We start from the raw sequence: 18,787 nt of genomic DNA on the forward strand, positions 1-18,787 counted from the left end.
GGTGGGAAGCTGATGGTAGTTACTGCTTGACCTATATAATAAGAAATAACTGAGAATTGATGAGCAAGAGTTGACATCAGCCACAGCAGTAAATGATTACAATTCCTCATTCAATGTCTATACATGATTGAGTTTTTAGATTCAGGGCCTTTTGCTTGAAGGGAGACTGGTTCCTCTTGAAGAAAAACTCTGAAGTGCCATGATAGTGACATTTTATTTGTTTATTCAATAAATATTCTCTAAATACTTCCCTAAATGATTGATATAGCAATCTATGAGAGTAAATGTAAAAAAAAAAAAAGAGGTAAAAAAAAAAAGAAAGAAAAGAGAAGTACTCAGAATTTACTAGGGCTATTGCATACAGAGTTATAGATTACAATTATGTGAGGGGAACCAAAATATCATAGTGGCCCCTTGATTAGAGTTAGGGCTTAGGAGGACAGATAATAAATGAAATCCTGGCCCATGTCCATCTTGTAATAGATCCCATGGAGCCATGATAGACCTGGAGTATATAAGTAGGATGGATATACTTAAGTGTGAACCCTCACATTGATCCCTGACATGTGCAGTAAGAACCATTAAAGTAGAAAAGGCCAAGTAGAAACCTCTAAATCATTCCATATTCCAGCTAAGATTTACATCAGAAGAAATATCACTTACTAGGAAGAACTATAGTTATAACTAGTGCTTCTGATATGTCCAAGGGGTAGACTGTAGCAGGTGCTTTTTGGTACCTTGTCACATCTCTGTGTTTCACTTCTGATATCAGCTGCAACTGTGGTGGGCAATTCACTTACTTACCAAGGACAGCATTTTGCTTCAAACTTGTGCTACATATCCTTCTCTTTTAAATCTTGAGTCTTCTTTAGTCATAGGAGTCAAGTAAGCCAATAAGCAAACCTAGGTTGGCTTAAAAGAGTATGCAGAAGAGAAAGGAAGTTAATGTTTCCAGTGGAGATGGGCAGTGGTGCATAAATGTCACAGCCTCTCATCCTTTAGGCCATTGATTGTGGAGAACATTCTGCTTGCATCCCAGAAATTCCAGTGTAGTCAAGCCTCTGTTGCTTCCAGCAGTAATTACCCTTTTGCCAGCTTTTCCTCTTTGTCTGTTTCAGCTTCCTGCTCCTTTAATATTGATATCTGGGACCAACTTCCACAGAAACTACTTATCTGCAACTCCTTGTCTCAGTGCTTGCTTTCCAGAAAAACCAAACTAAGAACTTGGAAATCTGGATTTCTATGAAAAACTCCTGATTTCTAAATAGTAACCACTAATTAAGAAAAAATACTGTTTGGGGCCAATCATAACACATCTGTGTTCATTCTTGCTCCCAGGAACCACCAGTTTGTAACGTTTGTTCCTCATTGAATTAAAGAGAATTTAGACCATCATATTAGGCATGGCTTAGTATCCATGCATAGAAGAATGTACCATTCAATTTTTGTCTGATTTCAATACATATACAATAAGATGCAAATTACCATGTAATTACATCTTGCACAGACTGGAACCCAAGTGTTCCCTGAGCTTAGAGGTAAACATATGGTACTGGGTCTGGGAACCTTGTTCCCTGAGAGTTTGGGTCTAGCCCCAGAGATCAAACCACTGAACTGTTTGTCAGCATCAGGCAGTGGCTACTTGACAAAGTAAAAAAAACACACAGCTGGTGCCTGAGTCTTCAATGCTTATGTCCCTTGGGAGAATCCTGCTTGGTCATGTGTATCTAAGCATACAACCTTGGTTACCCAGGAAACGAAGGCCAAGTGGGTCTGGATGTTTTTTCTATGGCCCTTATGTTTAGTAGATGAGATTTTGCTAGAGCAGTTCAGCTGTGAGCATCTTAGAGATGAGGGACTCATGTAGATTCCTTCACAAATGCATGTGACAACTGCAATCAGGGACAATTTGCGGTGACAAACACTGCTGAACACTGGAGCAAATTGCTATTGTTCTGAAGGTCTTCGCCTTGGTATACAAAATGAAGATAGACATTCATTCATTGAAGATTAATTAAGTGCCTACTATGTGACAGGAAGTATGTTAGGATCTGGGGATAAAATGGTAGATGAAATACACAAATTCCCTAATCTTATGACTTTACATTCTGTTGAGAGTGATGGACATTAATTAATATAACAAATCAACAAGACAAGTTCAGTTGCTAATAAGGGCTATGAAGGAAATAAAACATGAAAATGTAGAAGGTGGCTGGCATGTGTTTGTAAGATGGGAAGAAGCCACTTTATAGGGAGAAGACAGGGAAAACCTCTCTGAGGTGGCATTAGATCAAGAAGATGTCAGTGTCATGAGGGTTCGCACACATGAACATCTGCAGCAAGAACATTCCAGGCAGAGGGAATGTGTGAGACCTTAAGGCAGAACTGAGGGTTCTCCAGAGAGTCAGGAGGTCTCTGCTGATTTCAACAGATCTACCTTATACCTGAGGCCAGCAAAGGCTTTGGAAACAAAAAGGAACTAGAATGTTAGAAGTGTGGTGGAAAGAGCCCTGGGTCAGAGACTCTGCTGTCTCTTCTCTCTGTTAGCTAAGTGGCCTTGGCCATGTCACTGTCCACTTTGAACCTCACTTTCTTCATTTAGACATGAGTCAATTAGACCATCTCAGTGGTTCCCTTTGCCCTTTTTTAAATTTTTAAGCTTTTGGACCTTTTGCTCAAAGGAAATACCTAAAACAATTAGGATATGGATTACAGTTATGGAACCCTGGTTGAAGTGATGCTTAAGGAACCCTCTGCCACCAGTCCTGGAAACCTAGGGTCCCAAGGGTTCAGGCCACTTTGCCGTACTCTCAGACCCAAGAGTGGCCCTGCATGTTTCTTCAGTGCCTTGATGTCAAACCACTATCTCTGAGCCTTGCCCCTGCACCAGATCCCGGGGTCAAATTTGCTGGGAGTTTTCCATCTTTATGTTTGCAGAACCTCTGGAGATTGTAAAGACTGCAAAGTTGAAGTAAAAGGCCTCCTCTCAGCATTGAAGCACCACACAACCCAGGTCCAATAAAGAACTCAGAGAGGTTATGTTTCTTCTAAGGCTAGAGTTGTGCAGGTTCCAGAACCCAGACAGATGGGCAGGATTTCTTTCCTCTCCTTGATGAAACTGTGGAACATGAAAAGTGTGGCAGCCGCTCTTCCTGAGCCACATGGTGGGCACACCGTGACTGGTGTAGGTTCTGTGCCAATCTATGTGAGAGCCCAGGATGACAGAGGTGATGCTCAGACTTCTTCAGGGTGCAGGCCTGACACCCTCCTGCATTCTCCACTTTCTGTTCTCTGACTTTGCCAGTGTCGGCCCAAGGAGAACACTGCCACAGGCTTCCCATAAGCAGGTAAGTGGGGCCTGTGCTTCTGATGCATCAGCAACTTCCCTCTGCACAGCACCCTGGAGAAACCTCCTCATCTCCAACCTAGGACCCACAGACAGAGGGATGATGAGGAGCTCATTAAATGTTTAAGCATGAAATATAGTGTAACTCTAGTTTGAATTAGTTTCTCTGAGCATTTGGGGATGGTTGAGGGAATCTGATTATGTAAATAATGCGTAAATTCCTCATGCAAAAGATAAACTTTCATCAGCTCGATAACTCAGGTTGAGCTTTGGGCTTGGGGTATAAAGAAAACACTGATTTCTTTAACTCAGTTGGTTTATTAATGTTTTTAAACTGTAATCGAGTGAGGCAGAGTGATGTGGGTAGGACAAGAAGAGCACTGGACAAGGTGTCCAGAGCTCTTGATTCTGATCCTGGCCTCGCCTTGTGTGATCTTGGAATAGCCTTTTACTTTTCCTGGCCTTGGTTTACTTATCTGATTCAAATGGGTCACAAGATCTTGGTTTTCCTACTTCATAAGGATACGATGAAGACAGAATGAGACAATGGATGCAGAGCAAATGCTTCTTCAGGTGTGATATCACTGTGCCAACTGTTTGTCACCAATCTGCAGTGAGATAATTGCAGTAAGTAAGAGTAAACATTTACAAATTTTTATCGCAATTTGACATTGCAGTGACAGACAAATGTGTGATTATGGGCCTCACTTCATTTAAGAGGTTAAAAAGCGGTTTGAGTGTTGTCAAGTTCACATGATAAGTTATACTTGGCATGAGCTTCATACTAGTATTAGTCCATGATGAGTTAGAAATAAAACAGAATAACAACAAAAAAGCTGGCTCTTCATCGCAAACGTTTTGAGAAACAAGGATGCCTGTTCGTACCTTCAGAAGTCCCAAAACCGTAGGACAATTTGTAACTGAATGAGGTGTGGTGTGAAGAAGCGGATGCCAGGGTAGAAACGCCGTGAGGCAGTCGTCGAGCTGGCTGTTCTGCTCATTTGCTATGTGACCTTGGATATGTCACTCTTCTCTCCAAGCTCCTGATGTTATATATAATCTCTATCTGGTGTTTTCTCCTTTTGACAAAGGTCCTGGTATAAAATCAAGAAGACCAAAATTGCTGTTAATAAAAGGGATCAGAATTGGTTTAAGAACTAGGCATGGGTTTGGGAGGTGTAACTGATTGCAAAAATGGCCACAATCCTTTATCCCTCCCTGCATTTATTTGCTTTACAAATTTTTTTTTAATTTTTTATTTTTTATAAACATATATTTTTATCCCCAGGGGTACAGGTTTGTGAATCACCAGGTTTACACACTTCACAGCACTCACCAAAGCACATACCCTCCAGGGAAATACAAATCAAAATCACAGTGAGATATCACCTCACACCAGTCAGAATGGCTAAAATCAACAAGCCAGGAAATGACAGATGCTGGTGAAGATGCGGAGAAAGGGGAACCCTCCTCCACTGTTGGTGGGAATGCAAGCTGGTGCAGCCACTCTGGAAAACAGCATGGAGGTTCCTCAAAATGTTGAAAATAGAACTGCTCTATGACCCAGCAATTGCACTATTGGGTATTTACCCTAAAGATACAAACGTAGTGATCCAAAGGGGCACGTGCACCCGAATGTTTATAGCAGCAATGTCCACAATAGCCAAACTATGGAAAGAACCTAGATGTCCATCTACAACATGATTTTATCTTTCACCATCAGGTGGTGGAATCTACTTCTTCTTTTGAAAATGGGATAGCCTTGTGATTGGCTTTGGTAATACAGTGTGGCAGAAGACAAGGTGCAGCAGTTCTGAGTCAAGGCCCCGAGAAGCTTCCACTCACTCTGGAATCCCTGCCCAGCTACCATATGACAAGTGATGAGCTGCCAACTTGAGGCCACCCTAGATCAGCCAATCCCCCAACAACTTGGCAGCCAACTACAGATTCACCAGTGAGGCCACCTGGGACCAGAAAAATCAGCAAGCTTAGACTAGTCCAAATTGTTGACCTGTTTAAAAAAAAAATATGTTAAATAAATGTTTATTGTTCTAAGTAACTAAGATTTGGGGTCATTTGTTATGCAGTAGAAACTAATTGATCCAGGAGTAAAATGGCAAAATAAGATTGAGCCATTTTGACCAGAGCATCTTTTTGTTTTGTTTGTTGGTTTTTTGAGAGAAAAAGAGAGCGTGATCATGGAAGGGGAATGGGAGAGGGAGAGAGAGTCTTAAGAAGACACTATGTCCAAAGCAGAGCCTGAAGTGGAGCCAGAAGGGGACTCTGATGTAAGACTCATTGTGAGGCTCAAACTCACAACCTTGAGATCATCATCTGAGCTGAAGTCAACAGTAAGATGTTTAACCGACTGAGCTACCCAGGTGTCCCAAACTAGAGCATCTTTCTGCCTTTCCTTCTCTCTTGCATTCAGCTCAAATGTTGAGTCTGCTTCCCTAATCCCATTCAGTGACTTATGTTATTTCAAACTGTACCTCCACCAATGACTCTTTGACATGCTGGATTATGGACCTGCTTGAAAATAGGGTGAAAGCTCAGGTCTCATGTTTCAAAAACAAAAAATGTACATCTCAACATTTATGTATACTCTGTATGCAATTTTAAGACTCTAGGGTTCCATTGTGAATCCCTCTGACCAGGCTTAGAGTTCCCTGTATAAACCAGTCATTCTCCCCATCTTCTTTCAAAATGTTCTCTCATTCTCCACTATAAAGGTTTCCCCATCCTCTCTCTTAGCTACTAAAGGTCTTTCTAACCTTATCAGTTAATTCACACAAGACAATATTAGAACAATAATGCATTAAAAATGTAGAGTCCTTGGAAATGACCTCCAAAATATTCTCATATATAGCATCTCAGTTAATCTTTTTACAAGCCCTGTGAAATATAAAGGCAGGACCTGCTATCCCTACTTATCAGTGAAGAGACTGAGCCTCAGTCGAAGGGTGTGATTACTCAAGATAACTCATTTAATAAAGGGCAGCATCTGGATCCCTAGAGCCATTCTATGTTACTTTGCTTTCTAGAGACATGGCAGGCTAATAGCAAAATCATATGGAGAATGCTTACCCTGTGTGTGAGGAGCATCAGGAAGACCATGCAGCCATATGGATAGCAGGGAAACCAGTAGGAGTTGAGGCCAGGAGGCTGGAATGCCTAGCAGATCTAGGACTTTGGAAGCTTCTACCCCAGAGTATGAGCAGGGGAGACTGTCAGTAATATTTTAGGCTTAACCTCACCTAAGAAAGTTCCATCATTAATTGCATCAGCCTATAAATATCTTCCTCCTCCCCTGTTCCCAAAAAGGAAGGGATCTCAGAGTCTTTCACACAGTCCAAACTTAGAATGATTTACACTTCATCTTAAACATGCCAGTCTATACCTTTCACAGCAAAACACAACTTGTTGAATTTTATTTTTAAAACAACCAAGAGAAGATTAGTCTGTCTTGGGTACTTGATGTTCTTCGAACCAATTCAAGAAAAACGAGTCTTTGACACTTAGTACAGTACTAGAAGCACAACACTGTGTAAAACATTGAGCTATTATTATTGTTGTTGCTATTGTTGTAATAGCATCCCTTCAAACAAGAATATTTTTATGGAAAGGAACTCTGAAGCCATTTACAGAACCCTCCCCCTATTTCTGTAATCCAGAGGGCTGCCTTGCCCATTTGCTTACTCAAATAGGGACACATTCCTTTTCTTTCTCCAAGGAAAAGGGACTATAGAACATCCTTGCCCTGGGATGTTTGTCTTTGAATGGCCTGGGAACCATGGGATTCAATAGGCACATTCTCCCCTCTAGGATTCAAAGTAACGAAGTACATGGTCTGCACTGTTACCATGGCTCCACTGGCTTGTTTGGCTTTCTGTGAGAGCATTTCCAACCTCACATTCCTTGTTGTATTTAAAAATTGTTATGTTATATGCTCAGGAGCTGGAGTAAGAGGGCACGGCTGGGCATGGAGAGTCTGGGTGAATGGAAGTGAACAGATTGGGTACATTGATCCAAGGCCAACACACATAGCTCATTTGGTGCACACTAATTCTGATCTTACAGGTCACTAATTTCTTATGGGCTATCCAGTCGATAACATAGGTCTCTTTCAAGTGGGGGCCAAAGCTGGAGTTCATTTCTTATAGAAATGGATGAACAGTGTCTTAGTTAAGAATTTTCTGATTGAAAATAACATAAACCAACTCAAGTCAGTTTAAACAGAAAAAGGAATTTGCTGGAAGGATAATGGGACCTCTCATGGAATCCTAGAAAGACAGAATAATTACATCTCTGGAAAAGGCTGGAGCAGAACATCTTTGGTGACCCTGAGAGCTATTATTTTTGATTACCCCATATTCATTGCCCTTTCTATCATCATTCCAATTTTCTTTTGAAAAAGTATCTTTTACCTTTTGAATACAACCTGGTAGAAGTGTAAGCAGGGCTCCCTTACCCTAGCCTAGGTAAGGAGAAGCCACATCACCCAAAATAGATCAGTTAGAAACTTCCTCCCTGGAATTTGAACTTTGATCAGAAATTTAGAGATTAAAAGTAGTTGGGATTTATTTATTCTGGCTGTAGTGCCTGTACCAGCCCCCTTTTCCCATAAGACTAATTCTAATGTTACCATTTCTTAATGCCCTGGAGGTACTTTCCAGGTTTTTTAGCTTTACCAATAATTCTCCAAGGTACCCCCATTCTAATAATTACTCATTCCAATAAATAACCAAAGTCAGTCTCTTTTGCTGGCAATAAAAGAACTCTGATCAATACATAGACATCTCTTTAGAAAATTGCCATTGATTTGGATCAGCTCACTACCCCTACTTTTTATATCTCACAACCAGAATTTTTTAGGAGAGAGAATTTGGCATATTTTGAGTCAGGGGTCCATTTGATCAAATCAGCCAAACCTATGGAGCAGGGTCATATATTATAAACATAGCTGCCAGAAGCTAATCCCTTTGGGGCAAAGGCAATTCCCAGGAAAGAGACACTTTCTCCAAGTAAAATGGAATACACACAGAAAACCTTGGCTGATCAGGAAGCATCACATGGTATACTGAAGCAAATCTGGTACTGGGAACTAGGTGTAAGCAAGTGATATTGTAAATCAGTTATTGACTAGATCTAAAGATGCGTAGTTGATCATGAAACCCACATTTTGAGTGGCAGCACAAGCTTGGGTTAAAGCCCTCCATAGGCTCCATTTTGAGCTGTACTTTTCAACAATAATGACTGCTATACCTTAGTCCATCTAAACAGTAAATCTAGCCTTGGAGAGTCCAGCACATAAACATAATGCGGATGAAAGAGGAGCTTCGAGTGTTGGACCTCAGAACTTTGCTCTTCTTTTCCCTAGAGCTATGTTTCTTTCCTACTTTCATTTGCTAACCTAGCCCTGTGATAACAGATATGAATTATCTAGATGTTTGGCTTAGTTCTCTATTATACTTAGGCAAGAATAGCCACCAATTATTTTCTTCCAGTGGTACTACTCATTTTCCAAGGCATTGATTGGGTCATTTAAGGAAGGAATCTTGTAAAAATCTGAAATCCCAATTATATTTATATCCTTTGGTCAATTCGCTCAAATATTTGTTCTTATTCTCTCTCTCTCTCTCTTTGGTTCTCACTCTTTTACAAATAAAGTTTCTCTGCACACTTGACATGCACATTTAAGAGGATTAATTTCTAATACCTTTGGAGTCAAAGACCACAAAAGCAGCTGATCTTCAGTAGAAGCCCCATTTGCCTTTCAAGGGGATGTCCTGGGCATCTCTCCTCACCTTGGCTGAAACCGAAATTTCTAACCCCTCTTATTTTCCATGATAAACACAAACATTGTGCACAGACACAATCTTGAAGCCATTTCTGACTCTTCTCACATTTTTCCAAAGAATACTCACCTCATGGGCTAGTGGCTACAGGTTACCAATGCTGTAGGAACTGAAATTTCCCACATTCCTGGTATTCCTGATCAGAGAACAGCGTTCTCCATTCTTTTCTGTGCAAGGAGTTGCATGGTAAACTCTAGAAAGTCTGTAAAATTAACATTTCATAGCTCAGAATACACATATTGAACAACTGGACATCTACATGTAAAGAAGATTGATCTAGACACAGACTTTACACCCTTTGCAAAAAAGTCAAAGTGGATCACAGACCTAAATGTAAAACATAAAGCTTTACAACTGGGAAGATAACATAAAGGAAAATCGAGATGACCTTAAATCTGGCAATGACTTTTTAGATATGACACTAAAGGCATGATCCATGAAGGGAAGTCATTGATAAGCTGGACTTCATTAAAGTTAAAAATGCCTGCTCTGCAAAAGACAATGATGGGAGATTGAAAAGATGAGCCACTGGGGAAAAATATTTGCAAAAGACTTATCCGAGAAAGGATCATTATCTGACATATACCAATGAGACTTTAAACTCAACAAAAAGAAAACAATTAGATTAAAAAATGGGCCACAGACTGAAGAGAGGCCTTACCACAGAAGATGGCAAATAAACATATGAAAAGATGCTTTACCTCATATATTAGGGAAATGCAAATTAAAATAATGGGATATCAAGACATACTTATTAGAATGGCCAAAATCTGGAAAACTGACAACACCAAATGCCGGCGAGGATGTGGAACAATAGGAACTCTAATTCATTTCTCTTGAGAATGCAAAATGATGCAACTACTCTGGAAGACAGTTTGGCAGTTTCTTGCAAAACTAAATAGAGTCCTACCATAAAATCTAGCTATTGCTATCCTTGGTGTTTACCCAGTGGAGTTGAAACCTTATGTCTATACAAAAACTTGTACTTTATAGTGGCTTTATTCATAATTGCCAAAACTTGGAAGCAAACAAAATGTCCTTCAATAGGTGAATGGATAAATAAACTGTGGTACATCCAGACAATGAATATTATTCAGAGTTAAAAAGAAATAAGCTATCAAGTCATGAAAAGACAATCTAGAAAGGTTATATACCATATGACTACAACTATGTAATATTGTGGAAAAGGCAAAATTATGGAGACAGTAAAAAGATCAGTTGGTGCCAAGAGTGGGTGGTAGGGGAGTGATGAATATGAGGAGCAGAGAGGATTTTTAAGGCAGTGATCTACTCTGGAGGACATCATAATGGTGGTTATAGGTCATTACACATTTGTCTAAACCCATAGAACATGCATCACCAAGAATGGACCCAATGTAAACTATGGACTCTGGGTGATTTTGTGGATGTGTCAATGTACATCCATCAATTGTAGCATGAACCACTCTAGCGACTGATAGTAATGGGGGGAATGAAGAATGAGTTGGGGCAGAGAGCATATGGGAAATCTCTGCATCAATTTTGCTGTGAACCTAGAACTGCTCTAAGAATGATCTTTAAAAAAAATCCACATTGTAAAAATGAATCAAATAATCAACACTATCTTGTGCTGAGCCCTGTTTGATATGGGGGGAGCTGAAAAAGATGCACTCCAAGAGCAGTAGGCTTATGTCAGCATTGTGGCATAGATGCTGCAATAATCCCATTTTACTGGTAAGGAAACTGAGATTCAAAGAGGTCCACCTGACTAGTGATTAATAGGGTTGGGATTCAGATCTAGAGCTCTCTGATGGCAAAGTCCATACTTCTCAAGAAACACACGAAAGAGCTGGAACAAAACAATATGTCTTGGGAAACCAGGGTGGGTCAGACACAGAACACTGTGTGGGAGTGCTGTAGAGTGGAAAGGATAGAAGAATCTGGTTGTCTGGAGAAAGAAGGGAAGGTTTCCTAGAGGAGGCAGAAATTTCCAGATCTTTGACATGTGTTTTGTAAAGGAACTGATTTAATGGACATTTATAAATAAGGAGATTTCACCAAAAAAATATGAATGTATGTCTTCTTTCAAAAAATCATCTCTCAGAACCCTCATTCTACTCTTGGTATGACAACAACTGACTATGCTAAGGAAACATTTATTCCCTTCCTTGGGATATCTGCTTTCTGATTTGCCCTTTAGTACCCACCTTTCCAGGGCTGCTTGGTACATTATCAATTCCTGTCTGGCTCCTGTAGGCTGCTGAGTTTGGGGCCTCCCCCGCAATATCTGAAGGACTTCACAGTCTTTTCCTTTTCCCTTCCTTATGACCCTTAGCCCCAACCCAGGAAAAGATCGCCCTAGTACATCCCAAGGTCAAGGAGAATTTTAAGCCAGAATGTCTGGAGTTGAGTGAGCTCAAATGATGAGGGAAGAGGTGAAGAGCTTTTGCCTCTAACTGGAACTGTTTACCCTAAACTGGAAGGTCTAGATGGCCACTTTAAAGAGCAGGCCAGTACCAAGTTTGGGCAGATCAAGAAAGATCTCAAATTGTTCCATAAGAAATTTAAGTCACACACGAGCAAGAATGTGGTGATGAAAGTGGCTACGGGCTGCTGGGGAATTTTTATCCTTGGATTGAATCCTTATACCTGTTATGTCAGCTGAACTGCTCCCCACCAAGCCCTTCCAACCATAATTACAAGAGTATGATAAGGGTGTCAACCACCACTTACTGAACACTCATTACATGTGATTCTGGATGAAGGGCTTCACATACTCATTTAATCATTTAATGCTCATTTAATCTTATTTTTAATTTTTTATTTAATTTTTTATTTTTTATAAACATATATTTTTATCCCCAGGGGTACAGGTCTGTGAATCACCAGGTTTACACACTTCACAGCACTCACCAAAGCACATACCCTCCCAAATGTCCATAATCCCACCCCCCCTTCTCCCAACCCCCCTCCCCCCAGCAACCCTCAGTTTGTTTTGTGAAATTAAGAATCAATGAAACAAGATGGAATTGGGAGGGAGACAAACCATAAGTGACTCTTAATTTCACAAATGCTCATTTAATCTTTACAGCAATGTTGTAAGGTGGGTATTGCCAGCTCCATTGTACAAATGAAGAAACTGTGGCTCAGAGAGACGAAGCAAGTGAGCCATGAGACACAGCTGGAAAGTGACAAGAGATGAGATCAGGTTTAGTAATCTGAATCCAAAGCTCATGTCCTTAACAATGACACCAGTGTCACTTAGTGTGTGGGCCGCAGGTTCCCTGCATCAGATGACCAAATCATAGAAATGTATATTCTTGGACCCCACTCCAAATTGGAATCTCTGTACATCCCCTTGGAGCCAGGGTGGTGTTCCTTGAGGCTCACAGAAGTTTAAGGAGGCACAAGTGGCTGGGCTTCTTTGCTCCCAAGGCACACCTCTGCCCAGACAGCACCTTCTTGCCCTTGAGAGGCTGGGCCTGGCTCACTGCTCCACTCCAGTCTGAGCTCCGCAGGCTGATGAATTATTGAAGTCATTTCATGGATCAGAAGGAATCTTCAAGGGCATTACCTTTGCCTCCTTATTTTCTAGGAGACAAGGAAACTGAAACTCAGGAAGGATGAGTGACTTGACCCAGGGCACATAACAACCCAGAGACCTTCCTTCTCCATCTGCTGTGTACTCCTTGTGCTGAGGGTTCCTTGCCTCCTCTGCCCTTCCTTCCCCCTTCTTCAGGCAGATGCACCTTTCTTCTCCCCGGTAAAGTGGATGGAGCCTCAGCTTTATTTGAGGGCTGGCGCTTACAGAGACAGAGCATTCAGGAAGGCACGGGGCCTGTCTTGCACTTATAGCAGAAAGTTGTCACCTTCACGGCATGCAGCCACAACATTTGCATTTGGACTGCTGAACATAAACAGAATCCAGCGCCATCCCCAAATCAGGAACTTCACCCAGATTGTCTCTGCCATGTCCTCGCATGAGCCCAAAGCATCTCAATTCTTTTGCTCTCGGCAGCCCCTGCCTCAAGCCTTTCAAAGCCAATAAAAATCCTTAGGTGCCACTTTCCCCTGGTTTTATGTTTTTTTTTCTCCCTCCTCCTCCTCTCTCTCTCTTTGCAGCTGCCTTCAAAACAGAGAGGAGAAGCCTCTATTCGGTTCTGACAACAAGAGCTCTCTGTGCATTTTTCGCCTTGTGTTTTACTTCTGTCATTGATCAATAGACTTAAATGCCAGGCCTCCATCACAGCTGCAGACTTTGATTGCCCAGACTGTCTTGGCCCAGCGGAGCTTGTCTGCTTGAGTTCTGATGCTGAGAAATGTCACAGCGGGGAGGGGCCCTGAGCCTCTGTCGGCTTGCAAGGGAGGGGAGTGGTGACAGCTCACTGGGGGCATCTCCGGGCATCCCACAGGCCCTGAGGGTTACCAGTGGGCTGGAACTCGTTCCTGTCTGGGGCTGTTTGCAGCCACAGGTAAAGTCTGTCTTAGTGCAGGCGTGGAGTGAGAGAAGCATCTCCAGTGTCCATGGCAACGGAGACTCATTAATCTGCTTGCCATGAAATCCTCAGGGAAAAGGGATGTCCACAAGGAGTCCCCCAAATCCTGGTCTTGACTGGGATGCTCACCAACAGTGTGACATTTGGTCTGTCACTCAACTTAACTGAGCCTCAGTTTCTACAGCTCTGAAAAAGCTCCCTATTCTCACTGGCAGTCTGAGAAGTAAACGCAGGCACGGAGGTGCTTTGGAAAGTGTAGAATATCATGCGAGTGGGGAGAATGGTATTCCTATCCTGGTGGAGGACCAGTGGTACAGGGCGTTTTTGAACTTCATCCACCTAATTGTCTCTTACTATGGAAACGCACCAGGAGATGGGCGTTCTCACTTCCTAATGTACCATGAAAGTTAAAATTACAGGTAGATGTGGAAGAAAGGGTAACTAGGCAGTTTGCTAAATTATTCACAAATGCTTCTGTTCAACAGCTACATTTCAGTAATCCTCACCTCCACCTGCCTAGACTCACCTCCCTTAAGAACTCACTCATGGGAGGGTCAGGACCTGCAGGGCAAGCGTGGGAAGGCTACTGTGACATCCGCCTCCTTCCCCAGTTGGGATATGGTTGTGTCTGTACCCTTGTCAGCTGCTTCCATGAAACAGAGGGTGTCAGTCTTAGGTGGCTGGGACTAAGTTCTGCTCATGTTTGAAAATCCTGCTGGCTTGGGTGGTGTCATGGACTAGATCTGAGACTAGCTCAGCATCCGTTTGGGGGCAGAACTACAAGGACAATGTGTCTGAGAACCACTCTTCTCTGCCCACAGGCCCAAGTCTCTGACCACCAAGGCTGAAGATAGCGCCCCCTAGGCCTGGTCATCAACAACAGGCTGATCATAAAAACAAGCCCATCAAATTGGTGGGTTTTCTCTGAATCAGAGAGGGTTCCTTCCAAAGTGAGAGGCTATTGCCCATCCTTGCTGCTCTGTTGTTGGGGGTGGGGGTGAAGGTCCCGGGGTGTTAGATCCCCTGATATTTCAAGAGACGTCTAGAATGTGAATCAGGATGTGAAAGTGGCTAAATTTCCAAAAATCAAAGAAACATTTGTGAACCTCCTGTTTGCAAGTCTTGGTCTAAGGCTCTCCAGGCTGGGTAGGATTCTAGAAGGACAGGCATGAAGATGTCTGATTCACTTCCTTTTACTGTCCTTGCGGAGACATGATCCCTCAAAGTCCAGGCTGGCTGCCTTCAGCACAGACTACTCATCTTTCTCCCACCCCAGCTGCACCCCAGATTTCAGCAGAAACTGCTCACACCTCTTCTCCAGAAGGGCAGTTGAACAGAACGTCTGTCTGTCCACCACTAGCTTCCGTCTATTCATGCTGCTTACACAGTCCCCACCTTGAATGTGAGACACAGCAAGGAAACTAACATTCTATATACATCCTCCCAGAAGGCAGGGCGAGAGGGTGGGGACACCATGAGTTCAGCAGTTCCTGATCATTTCCACCTAGTTCAATGGAGCCACATCTTATGTACATTTCCTTTGTGTTAAGGAAAGTACTCACACTTAGTAGAGAAAAAAAATTTAAAAAAAAAAAAAAAGGAGCCATTGGAATGATTTCAGTGAATCTGTTCAGGAGCCAACAAGCCAGGAAGAAGGGGTGCATGGAGCTCACTCGGTCATCTTGATGCCTCTTGTCCCCTGAAGTGGGATCCTATCTCTAAACTGCTAAGTGTGTTAAATATGGGTTGTAGGGTGCATGCCTCCACTTGGCGCTAATCCTCCCATGACATCAAACAGCAAACTTAACTGGTGATTCAAGCGTCGTCCAAAAGTAATTTGGACTTTCCTGATTTTCACCTTTGTCTCTAGAACCCAACATCCAATAAGAGAAACCAACTCTGAAAACAGCAGCTGCGTTTAGACATATTTTATCATTCAGAGCTGACACAAACCTACAATAACACCTCTCCTGTCACTTGTGATGGAAAACCTGTGCTTGAGCCAGAGAGAAAGGGACAGAGGTACAGTTGGGGCACTGGACACTGAGAGGCCGTTAGTGAAGCCCCAGAGTGGCTGTGGGGGTTTCAGAGCTGAGTGCTGCCATTCCCTAGGCCATCTCGGCAGGCTGCATGAAAACTGGGGCTTGGAGCATCACCAGTCAAGTGTGTTAATGGGAGATTACAAAACAAAGATCAGTCACTCTCTCTCTCTCTCTGACTTTTATGTTTCGTCTCTCCTTCTCTTGGGAAATAAATGAGTACAGATGAGCTAAAGGCCAGTCCTTCTGATCTCTCCTCCTGCCTCTTCCCTTCCAAGATGAAATTTGCTCGTATTTTTCCCTCCCATAGTGTTTCCACTCCACTCATTAATGCTAACGCACACTACTCCTGTATGGGTGCTTGGGCTGAGGTAATGAAGCCTCTTTGCAGCTGACTGTTAACTCGTCTTTGTTCTCCTGTAAAGCAATGTTGCTTCATTCTTTGAGCGCACTTGGAGTCTTGCCATCTCCCCCAGGGCTGTCCCAGGGCTCACGGGGCTCCGTCTCATCTGGACATGCCCAGCACTGACCATTCACTACCTGTTCCATCACTGCTTTGTGCCAGTCTTCTCCCCCTTGCTGCAACCAGAGCCTTCCTGAGGGTCACTCATCTTTTAGCTTCTGTCCTTCAGCCTGCTCACAGTACAATACCCTCAGAAGGAGGAGCTATGTGCTGTTAGCCCTATTCAGTGATCTGTGGGAGGTAAAGACATGCAGTAGGATGTATCAATTCTCTCCCTCACCAGCCCTGATGATGTACCTTGGTAAATCTGAAGCTTTTTCCCCTTATTGGCTTTAGGAGGGCCCAAGAGAAAGCCAGAGACCTCCTCCCTGGAATAACAACATCAAACTCACAGCACAAGGGCGGCGGACCATCTGGTGCATTTTATCCCCCTAACTTACAGCTTAATCACTAGTTTGGGGGGATTTTAGGAGTAGGGCCAGCCAGAGTTTGGCTGAGGTATACATCTCTCTTTGCGCAGATGTTTCCAAAATTGGTGTTTCTCAAAACTTTCTGCACTATGTGATCACTTGAGGACCCTTGAGAATCACTTGAGGAACCTTGGTAACCCTAAGGTTCCTGATGTCCCATCTAGAGTCTGATTTGGCAGTGAGAGGTTGTCCTCCCTCTCTATCCTGTTTGTAACTCTTCCTTGCATCCAATATCAATATGTCAGGAGCAAATTGATTCAACTCAGTGTTTCCCAAACTTGCCTCGCCATCAGGCACAAGCAGGAGGGCTGATTAAAAATTTGGATAGCACTGGCCTCATCCCAGCTCTACTGAATCTGAGTCCCCAAGAGGAGGTCCTAGCATTTTTATTTTTAAAATAAATATTGTGGGACGCCTGGGAGGCTCAGTGAGGTAAGAATATGCCTTGTGGGGTAAGAATATACCTTTGGCTCAGGCCATGATCCGGGGTCCTAGGATCAAGTCCCTCATTGGGTTCCTTGCTCAGCGGGGAGCCTGCTTTTCCCTCTGCCTGCTGCTCCCCCTGTTTGTGCTCTCTGACAAATAAAAAAACCAATGAAACTTGAAAGTAAAATAAATGGCACAGATGAGTCTAATCAGTGAACTTATGAAGTGTTGACCTAATGAAAGTAACTTACTCCCCCATCATTCTATTATGAAAATTTTCAAACACACAGCAAAATTCAAAGAATTTTTAGTAAACCCACAATCAAGATTCTACAACTGGCATTTTACTATATTCGTTCTATTGTGTATCTACCCACCTATCCATTCCTCTCCTCATCCAGGATTTCATCTTTGTTTTGGGGGCATTTTAACAAAAATTAAAGGCATCAGCACACTCACCCATCAACACTGCAGCATGTGTATTATCAACAAGAGTTCGATATTTGTTTACAGTGTCTTTTTTTCTTTAGAGGTAAGATTTACAAAGTGAAGCAAACATATCTTAAATGTACCATTGAATGAATTTGGACAAATGCATACATCCCTGCCACCCATGCCCCTCTGAAAGTAGAGAGCATTTCATCACTATAGAAAGTTCCCTCATACCCCTTCCCAGATAAACTTTGCCCCTACCCCTCAGAGACAATCTTCTGGCTTTATCCTCCATAGCTTTGGCTTAACAGAAACAACCTGTTAAAAGAAGCAAAACTAATTTCCTAACAATATTGGATCCATATCCCCAATATTTTAAATGTTTTTAGTAGAAAAGCTACAGTCAGAGCTATATGGGGGTCCTGAGTCCTGGGCCTGGGTGTCTGTGTCATCCTGCAAAACATCCTCTGAGGTGTGTGTCTGTTGCTCTGGCATTCCCAGGAACAGCTCTTGCAACTGCTATCTTGGTGCTCTAGTGTGCCCATAGTCTTTGTTCCCTCAGTCCTTAGGGCACTGCTTGATTCTGGGGAAACTTGCTCTTCCCAAGCAAAAAGAAAAAAAAAAAGATTCTAGATTCCTGGCTACAGCTTGCTATAATAATTTGACAAAGAAGATGAAGAAGAAGAAAACAGTTTTAGTTATTGGTTTTGTTCTGTTTCATTTGTTTGGTTTTGGGGGGGCAGCTTTCTCGTTCAGATTTGGGCACATGGGTAACACAGTTTCATTTCACAGTTCTCAATAAAGCTACCTGAACTCTGTATCAGCAACCTCCAGCTACTTCCCTAACTTGCCCTCTGTAATATAAGCCTGTAATTTTCAGTGTGCAGCAGGGGCAAGCTTTATGGGCTGGGGGACACCACAGAGTCTCATCTCACTGCCTGATTGCCACAGGCTAATCGCGTAGAACAGAGCTAACCCTCAAAATGTCAAAGAGAATGAGATAAGCGCCCCACTCCCACCCCCACCCCAACTGTCCCTTTGGATGAGAGAAGTGAGTGGTCTCTAGGCCCCTCAGGCCACAAGTCATCTACCAGGCTTTTCTGGCCTAACCCCTGAGCTTTCCTTCCACTTCCCAGGCTCCCTAAGCAATCAATTGCTCACCCACAAGATCCTGGCGAGTGTTACCTACCCTCCAGCCTTGCTTCTCTTGGTCTTGGTTTTGCATTCCCACAGCTCATCTTAAGGTGTGGGTCTAGCATTAATATACAAAGCAGGTTT

The 18,787-nt window shown here is 42.7% G+C and overlaps 1 long non-coding RNA gene across 1 annotated transcript; it reads right to left on the bottom strand.

Moving 5' to 3' along the window:
• Positions 1 to 3,659: 3,659 nt before the first annotated feature.
• On the bottom strand, positions 3,660 to 18,787 carry LOC309853848. The gene is made up of 3 exons (XR_014305994.1): positions 18,699 to 18,787; positions 4,232 to 4,440; positions 3,660 to 3,954 (listed from the first exon to the last, which is right to left on the bottom strand). It is a non-coding gene; the product is annotated as an uncharacterized lncRNA (long non-coding RNA).

The sequence above is a fragment of the Mustela nivalis genome (genome assembly GCF_964662115.1).
Source record: "Mustela nivalis genome assembly, chromosome: 18".
In the NCBI taxonomy this organism is placed as follows: Eukaryota; Metazoa; Chordata; class Mammalia; order Carnivora; family Mustelidae; genus Mustela; species Mustela nivalis.